General features: G+C 55.9%; 1 protein-coding gene and 1 long non-coding RNA gene across 5 annotated transcripts in view; one reads left to right on the top strand and one right to left on the bottom strand.

Moving 5' to 3' along the window:
- CTCF (CCCTC-binding factor) overlaps positions 1-5436 on the bottom strand; it is a 40925-nt gene extending 35489 nt beyond the window's left edge. The window contains exon 1 of one of the 4 annotated variants that reach the window (XM_037409499.1): positions 954-5436. The gene's annotated coding sequence lies outside the window, so the exon portion shown is untranslated. The remainder of the gene's footprint in view (positions 1-953) is intronic. The other 3 variants (XM_037409487.1, XM_037409495.1, XM_037409501.1) reach the window with 3 other exon arrangements.
- LOC119158017 lies at positions 173-6986 on the top strand. The gene is made up of 3 exons (XR_005107735.1): positions 173-465; positions 5432-5603; positions 6865-6986. It is a non-coding gene; the product is annotated as an uncharacterized LOC119158017 (long non-coding RNA).
- Positions 6987-7662: the final 676 nt, after the last annotated feature.

Below are 7662 nucleotides of genomic sequence, written 5' to 3' on the forward strand. Positions count from 1 at the left end.
CGGGTGCCCGGGCCAAGGCGAAGCAAGCGACACAACTTGTCACCGGCTCGGTGGGTGCCCGGCTGCGCCCCGCTCCCGGCCGCGCCGCCGAGGGGCCTGAAGCCCCGCGGGGACCCGGGGAGGGGGGGGGCGGCGGGACACCCGCTCCCCAGGAGCGGAGCAAGAGGCGAGGGGGGGTGGGGGGTGGCGGCCGGGCAGCGCGGCGAGAGCGGGCGCCCCCCAGCCGTGCCCGCGCCCCGGTGCTGCATGGCGCTGCTCAGCCTGCCTTGCAGAGGGAGCTCGAGTCCCGCTCTGCGCCTCGCAGCGCCTCTCACTCCGCAGCACACGCAGCGCAGCGAGGCGGCGGCCGGCAGGAGCGGGACACGCAGCCGCCGCCGCCGCCAGCGCCCCGCGGGCAGGAGCCGGCCGGACACCAAGGGAGGCCACGGGCAGCGGGCGGAGGGCGCCGGGCCGAGGCCCGCAGAGGTTCGCGCGAAGGCGGCGGAGGCGGGGTGGGGGGGTGGGGGGGGGGGAAGCGGCGGCGGGGCGGGTGGGGAGCGAGCCCGACCCGACTCGGCGGGGTGGGGAAGGTGGGGGAAGGGAGGAGGAAGGGACGGGAGGGGAAGGGAAGGGAAGGGGGGGGGAGCCCGGCGACTGGCGGGGAGGGGAGGGGGCGGTAATCAGCCCCGGTGGCGGGGCGGAGGAGACAAAGGAAAGAAAATGGAGTCGCGGCCGCCGGCTCGGCCGGGCGGGGACGGCGGGAAGGGAGGCCCGGGCGGGCCCGCAGCCCAGCGCCGCGCTGTGGGGAATGGCGGCGGTGGCAGGCAGGCGCCGGCCGCGCTGGGGACGATAGAGGGAGACAAAGCCCCCTGCTTCCCCGGCGGCGGCCGCTGCGGGGCCCCAGCCGAACCGGAGCCCCATCGTGACACCTAGAGGCCGGAGAAAGCGACTGCAAACCCCCCGCCACCGCTTACCTGCGCCCGCACCCCAGCGAGCTCGCTCCGGCCGCCGGGCCCCGCCGCCGACCCGCGCCGCCCACGGGCCCCGCGGAGCCGCCGCGCCCCGCACGCCCCGCCGCGGCCGCCGCTAGCGCCCAGCACCAGCCCGCGGTTTAATCGCTCCACAGTCGCTTCGGACACAAAATGGCGGCGGGCGGGCGGAGTGCGCTTGCGCCAGCGCGGCTGCCGCGGCCGGCGGCCGGAGCGGGGAGGGGTGGGAGGAGGGAGGGAGGGCGCGCGGGGAAGCGGGCGCGCGGGGCAGGCTGGGAGCGGTGGGGCGGGCCCGGGAGGGTGCGCGTCGCGCGCCAACTTCAAACGCGGGGGCCCGCGGCGTCAGCCGGCGTGCGCCTGTGCGTGCGTCACTGCGTCACGCGTCGTTGGCGGGCGGGCGGCCGCGCCGGGCCGGGCCCTATCGAGCCTTGCCGGCTGCTGCGCCCCTCTGCTGCGCCCCCGGTGCCCTGGCCGCTGCGAGCGCGGGGGTCCGGTGTCCCCGGTGTTTCCGGCACCGGCGGCCCGAGCGGCGGGCGGCGTCGAGCGCCCGCGGCCCTGCGCGCCTCTCCCAGCCCTCGCGTAAGCTGAGGCAGCCCCTCAGGAGGAACCCCGAGGCCCACCCGAGTAGGAGGCTGTGCCTCGGCTCCGGGGGAGGGCCGCGGCAAAAACCCACGCTGAAATAGGTGCCCCCCGCCGTTCTGAGGAGGGGGTCGCTGGCTCAAAGACTGATGCTTTTCTTAGAAGGACAGTCTTTTCCTCTCACCTTTTCTTGGAAGAGGGGGCAATACTGCTATGAATTAATCGCCAGGAGGTTGCAGTGCAATTGTATAAATACCAACAGATTACTGGATTTAGACGGTATTTGCCTGGTGGTTTTAAAGGACCTTGGGACTTGCCAAGCTTGTAATCAAGTGGGACAAACTGCTCGAGTTAGCTTCAGTGCTGCAGGAATTGTGAATGTGGTGCCAGGTATTTCGCAGGGAGCTTCTAGGGGAATTAACGCGGTCAGGTCCTGTCCATCAGAAGCTGGATGTGCTGCGTTTGCTGTCTGCACCTTTCCCCCTCCACCACCAAAAAGGTGGAAACAGCCACAGCGTTCATAGCAAGATAGGCAAATTTGTATGAGAAAGCACAGGGGATTGCATGTCTTTAATTTTCTGCAGTTTCCTGTGTTGCTGAATCTTCTGGGTTTAGCATACTTTTTCATCTTCAGTAACATTGCTGCAGACCCATAGCTGATTGACAGGCAAGCTGAGGGGAGAATTCTATGAGCTCATGCTGCATCCCCTTTGTATTTTCTTTCCATAAAAGCATGTGAAATAGAGCCAGAGTAATGGGTTAAAATATTAATAGTTCAAAACCTATATACGTTGGAAGGAAGGAGCAAGTTTTGCTCCATTTTACTCCTCCATCAGTCCCTGGTAGACAATAAGGCCAGGAATTCAGAGAGAAGACTATATGTATAGAGAGACTTCAACACAAACCTGTGCTGATAGGACTAAAAGAGTTGTAAGGCTGTTACAGTAGAAACTGATGTTAAAAATCTTTCCTCAATTTTTTGCCTCTTGAGATATCACTGCAGGGCAGAGTAAAAGCTGTTTGACTGCCTGGGCTTAACCCCAACCTGCTTAGCAAGCAACAAAACCATCAGACAAATGTAGCATATGTTAACATGCATAAACTATGGCTTCAAATACTGGTCTGAATAATGCTTGTGTATTGCTGAACCGTGTCATGGAGAAGGGTCTAGCAGGCTGCTGCTCCATGATGAGGGGGGGTGGGCTGAGAGGTGGTGAGTGAGAAGGGCCCTGACGCTGCTTTACGGGTTTCTCCTGCCTAAGCTCTCCCAGTCCTTGCAAAGAAGCAGAGCACCGGGGGCAGTGCTGTGGGGCTGCATTGTAGGCGCCGATACTCCTTTTGGGGCTGTTGACAACCGAGTCCAATTTGCCTGCTGATGATTATGACACCAGGCTGAGTCCATTAATTCCTTACAGGGAGGGAACTGTAGCTCACCAAGCAGCCAGGGGGGACCAGCTGTGTTGAGTCACAAGGATGTGGCTTTGTGTCTTCAGCCTTGGCTGAAGGAGAAAATATTAGTTACAAAGCAATGGCAAAAGTGACCATTAATTAGAGAAGTGACGATGTGTAGCCCACAACCATGACTTCTGGGGTCTTCATTGCCTGAGAAATTTGAATTATAGGAACAGAATATGCTGAGCTGGAAGGAACCCACAAGGATCTTTGAGTCCAGCTGCTGTTGGACTATGAAAAACTGCTAAAATCCAGAAAGCCTCAGGTCCGTTGCCTTCCCTTCGTCCACTAGGTGGGTTGCTGTAAAAGAAAATTAATTCAGTATGGCATGAAGAATCTGCTGAGAACATTTCTGGGGAAATGAGATTCTGTGGTGTGATTTAAAAAAAAAAAATAATTTCCATATATTCTAAGCTGCCAACCCATCAATTCTCATGCTGTAATTTTGGGGAGAATGACATATATTTCATGTGTAGCTGTGAATCCTGCCTTAAGCTAAAAACTTAGTTCAGGCACAAATCAAAATGGAGAGGAGCACTGGCTTTATGTAAAATTGCTTCTTATGTTCCTTCAAATACGCATCCAGGGCTGGGGGTAAATGAGTGCTCTGCCTTTTGTTTGTAGCCATCCTGTGACAAACGGTCACTTGTCTTTGGTAGTCGGAGTGTCACTGCTTAGGAAACGGAAGTTGTTCCAGCAAGCACCCATTCCTGGACTTCAGCCAGAAGTGCCCCCCCTGACATGTTGATCTTGGGTTCCTCACTTGGAGATGCTTTCAAGCTGATTTGCAGAGGATTCAAGCCCTCAGCTTCAGTCCTAATTGTGGATGCTCCTGAAAATCATCCTCCAAGCCTGTCCGAATTAGCCACCCAGAAGCAGACGCTCCTAGAAAAGTTAGGCCTGAGTGAGGTCTCTCCCAGAGACACCTTGCCTGTGAGCAGAATGGCAAGAACCAAAGCCAAGGAGCTCCTGGCCACCTTGCTGAGGTCCTGAGTGAGCTCACCTGCCTCGTTCCCTGCTCCTCCTAGCTCTGTCCTTCCATCAGCCTCACGCTGTACAAGCCCTCGGGAGTCACCACCGCTCTCCTCACTCAGGCAGTAGTGGAGTTTGAGAGCCAGCATTAAATGAAGTTTTGGAGGCTGCCTGGAGCACGCTTTGGTCTCTGTGTGAAATGAGGCCCCAGCTGTCACCTTAGGAGTGGCCCTCGGAGAACAAGCCCATATGTATGTGCCTGACAGCCCTGTGAAGAACATGTCAATGATCATGAGGATGTTGTTGCTTTGCTGTGGTTCAATGCAGACTGCTTAGCTGTTTGAATCGTTTCTAAGTGCCCTGGTGAATGCCTTGGAAACATGATTTCATACAAGCCTGGGATAAGGTGAGAGGTCCAACGCTGTGGCGGCTCACACCAGAGATTCCCAAACTAAAGCCCCCTAAAAATGGCGTGACATCCAGGTTTAAGTCATTTCATGAGGCGTGATCAGAGCTTGTGGTGCTCCAAAGTGGCAGCACCTGCTTGGGGTCATTCTGGCTGGTGGGTGCTCTTGGTGTCACAGCCTGCACCAGCCCCGATGCCATCCAAGAGAAGGGTATGATAAACTGATTGGTTATTTTGTGCTGATGATCTGCAGGGGCTCCTCAGGATACTACCCTGAGACCAGCAAGTAAAAACTGATACCAAAGACTGCTCCAGAATCCATATGCATGCATTTAACTAAAAGCAAAACAGCAGTAAATGGGGAAAAGGAATGTCTTTTCAAAGCCGGAGCACATGGGTAATGTAACCGTGACAGAGACACCCTCCCACGGGCTGCAGCTCCTGCAAGAAAAGCAAGTAGCTGCTGAGCACGAGCACGTCCATACGAGAGGGAGATGTTTCAAGCGCTGACACAGATTTGGCTGACAAATGTGGTGCTGGCACATGGTCTCCTTTGAAATAGCAAGCACGTTGCTGCAAAACGAGCTCTGCGGTGCTGTGTCTGTCCCCGTGTGCTGTGAGAGTGGCTCCCAGGGAGTTCACCCCATGGAGTGCTGCAGTTCCTGCACAAGGGCTTGAGGAGATGTTAAATCCTGGAAGGAAAAGTTGAGTTCCCTGCCTCCTTTCAAACAGCTGGTTCTTGTAATGGTTGTTCTACTCCTCCCCAACCCTAAAAAAAAATACCAAAAACCCCACCCCAAACCTAAGCAGGATGCAAACTTCAGTGAGTGCTGTCCAAAAATCAAAAATTTTTTTTTTAACTTTATTCCAGTTAAAATGGCAGTCCTGCAATTCCAGGTGACCTGGCAGTGTCCATGGGGCAGAGGTCTTTGGCAGTGCTGGCATAGACCCATTAAGACAAGGGGCTGGGCAACAGATTCCTAAATTAATCTCCTTGGGATGTTTTCCCTAGATGTTCTTAAAACCACATAAATAATGAGGTTATTCTTTGCAGTTCCAGGAGCAGAGTCATTTTGTCCTGACCTGCAGCTCCCTGCCCGCCCTGACGGAAGGCTGCTTTCCTGCTCCAGTCTCGCTACAGCCAAGGTGTAACTTATCCTGGCAGGTGGTGCTGCACTGCAGGGACGGGGCTGGGTTTCGGCAGGGCAAGGAGGACTCACACGCAGGTGAGTGAATTGACTTTGTGGCTCTGACTGCTGGAGCGCTGGGCTGGCTTTATTTGCAGGGGTTACTCAGGGGAAAAACAAACCAAAACATCTAAGATGGCTGAGCCACTTTCCACCACTTGGGTGCTCTTATCCACGGTTGCACATGCCAGCTGGGACCCATATCCCACATCTCCTGCTGCCTGCAGCTGGCGGTGCAATGCAGCGCTTTGGGAGAAACACTGTTCTTCCCTCCTGTGGTTTGTCCAGTTCCCAAGGTAGGTGAAAGAAGGCTAAGTGAGCAGTGATACAGCAAAGTGGCTCCTGGTTACCCCCTTGCCACCATCCCAGGTAAATCTGCACCCAAAAGGGGTTACGCTGAGGTAGTGTCCCACCTGGGACACCCTGCGCATGTACCATGACGCACTCTGCAGCATTCGTGTGGGGCTGCAGCATGGCCCTGCCCTGTGTGTCCAGCTGCATGTGGCATTCTGCCTGAGCCAGGCCAAAAATCTCTGCTCTGGTGAGGAAGAAGGACGTGGAGGCTGTAACCTACTGGCACTTGCATAGAAACCCTGGGAAGCACTGATGGACTTGCTGCTTGGCCTGGGGGCTGTAAATCTCCAGCTCTACCCATGCTGGCAGTGCCCCTGCAACCACTGCCTGCTTTGGTGGGTGGCAGGCAGTGCCACAGGGGTCCCTTCTGCTGCCATCCGGGGCATCTTTGCTACTCTAACCTACTCCCCTCCCAGGATCATAAGGGCCACTAAGATGATTAAGGGATTGGAGCAGCTGTCCTATAAGAAGAGACTGAGAGAGCTGGGGATGTTTAGCTTGGAAAAAATGAAGGCTGGCCCCGGCATGGGGGGTTCTTCTCCATGTGTGTTAATACCTGGTGGGGCTAAAGAAGGCGGATGCTCCTCAGTGGTGCCCAGTGAAAGACCAAACACCAAATTGAAACTGAAGTACAGAGATTCGAGTTAGAACTCCAGAAAAGCTTTTTCTGTAAGGATGGTCAAGCACTGGCATGGGCTTGCCAGAGTGGTTCTGACATCTCCATCCTCAGAGATGCTCAAAACCCAACCAGATGTGGACCCAAGCTCTAGCTGACCCTGCTTTGAGCAGCAGGGAGTACATGAGCATTTCCAAAGGTCCCTTCCCATCGCAACTATTCTGCGAGTCTTTGATCCGTTGTGGCTCACTGATGAGACCTGCACCAAGAGGTGCCAAATCCTTATGGGAACAGGTCTGAAAAAGCAGTTCAGCTGCGTTTCCACCACAGGTACAGAAGACAGTAGAAGCTAGGGCTGGGCATCTCCATTGTACAGCTTCAACACAGCCACCTTGAGCCACCTTGGGTGACACTTCCCATGCCCAGCAGCCAAATTTTGGCAACATCTCGGCAACTCTTGCAAAGCTCAGGGAAGGTGGAAACTCCTTCCACTGCCAAAAAGAAGAAACCTGCTCCCCTTTTGGTGAAACCAAAGGCCACCGTGGGAGCAGTGCTGATCCTCAGCTGTCCAAGCACCTGAGAAACGCCCAGCTGAGCCCAGCTTTGTCCCTCGGTCCAGAAGCATTCATCTGCACATTTATAAGGACAACACTGGAAATGGCATTCAAATTGCCACAGTGATGGCACCCCTGCAAGGCAGGACAGTGAGGGTGCTGTGGGACTGCGCAGTTCCATGCATGGCCAGGGTGATCCTCTGCCCTGGTTGTGCCATGCCAGGAGGGCCAAGGCTTCTGTACCTTCTGCTGGGTCTCCAGCACACCTGGCTGCGAGAGGCACCCAGCAGCCCCACATGCTGGCCCAGGCTGGAGCTTGCTGGTGGCTGAGATGCAGGGCAGGGCAATGCCAGAAATCGCAGTTATGCCCCGCTGCCACCCTCCAGCCTGCTGCGCTGATCCCAACTTGCTTACCCTGCCCCTGGGCCGTGGGGCCAAAGAAACACCTGCACAGTGACACCATCACTCATTAAAGTTTTGTTTTTATTTCTAGTTTAAAATCAAAATTAGTTGTTCTCTGTAATTACATTATATATAGATTTATAGAGACATAGAAAAGATTTTTTTGCTTTTG

This window comes from Falco rusticolus, chromosome 15 (assembly GCF_015220075.1).
Source record: "Falco rusticolus isolate bFalRus1 chromosome 15, bFalRus1.pri, whole genome shotgun sequence".
Lineage (NCBI taxonomy): Eukaryota > Metazoa > Chordata > Aves > Falconiformes > Falconidae > Falco > Falco rusticolus.